Raw genomic sequence first — 1,210 nt, forward strand, 5'->3', positions numbered from 1 at the left:
TATGTTAAAATTTTATATTATGTTTTTTCCTATATAAATTCCTACTTCAATAAGTATAATAAAAGATCATATTAAGTCTTAAATCATATCTTTTTTTTTTCCTCCCCATCTAAAATCAACAATTGGTATTAAAAAAGAGAGAATATGGAAGATCAATAAAAACAAAATACCATATGAAGGAAAAAATCAAGTTAGAGAATAAAATGACTTCTCTAAAAACACAACACACTTATACCATAATAAATCCAAGTCTGCTAGAAGAATTTTTCCAAAAACTCAACAAAAAAGTTATGCCAAAATAAATGACTTCTCAAACAATAATAATGTCGGTGCCAAAGACTAAGTATGTCCATAAAATTTAAATAAAAAAAAACATACTTATAAAAAGATTGAAATGCCAAAATATTGCAATGATTTATAACAAAAAAACACAAGGAGTATTGGAATATAAATTTTTCGCTATTCAAACAAATATGTTGAATGATTTTAGGAAAATATTTCAATCTTAGAATATGATAACATCCATATTATTTGTAATTTCGTTTAAAATTAATTTGGAGGATATAGTACTAAGATTCTTATTATATATTTTTTTTCAATATAATCCATACTTTAATATATAAAATAAAAAATGATATTAAGATTTCATTTGTTTGCGGAAATAATTTATATTTGAAAAATATTTTTTATTATTTAATTTTAATTTAAAAAATAAGATATAATAATAAATTTATATATATATATATATATAGATATTTTAACAAAAATTTTAAAATGTGAAAAATGATTTTTTTTTTAAAGAAAAAGTTATTTTCTTTAAAATAGTTTAATTTTATTTTATTACAAAACTATTTTCTATTAACTAAATTTTTTAAATGTTTCAAATGTAAAAAAATAAAAAAATATATAATCAAAATGAGTAAAGATAAGAGTTAATCATTGCTGATTTGAGAAAATTAAAAGTGGAGGAAGCAACTATTTCGTTTTGAGTTTTGACTAGCACGAGAAAAGAAGAAATTTTTCTCTTTAAACTTTATAGTCTTTGGTAAGGATACCTGAACTTGATTGTAATTTAATCATTTCTTTTATTTTCTTTTATAAAATCCTTTATTTCAAGCAACCAACTCAGTCGATATGTCCGAGTGGTTAAGGAGACAGACTTGAAATCTGTTGGGCTCCGCCCGCGCAGGTTCGAACCCTGCTGTCGACG

At 22.5% G+C, this 1,210-nt stretch overlaps 1 non-coding gene across 1 annotated transcript; it reads left to right on the plus strand.

The window, feature by feature from the left end:
* Positions 1-1,128: 1,128 nt before the first annotated feature.
* TRNAS-UGA lies at positions 1,129-1,210 on the plus strand. The gene has a single exon. It is a non-coding gene; the product is annotated as a tRNA-Ser (tRNA).

Source organism: Manihot esculenta, chromosome 13, assembly GCF_001659605.2.
Source record: "Manihot esculenta cultivar AM560-2 chromosome 13, M.esculenta_v8, whole genome shotgun sequence".
Taxonomy (NCBI): Eukaryota; Viridiplantae; Streptophyta; class Magnoliopsida; order Malpighiales; family Euphorbiaceae; genus Manihot; species Manihot esculenta.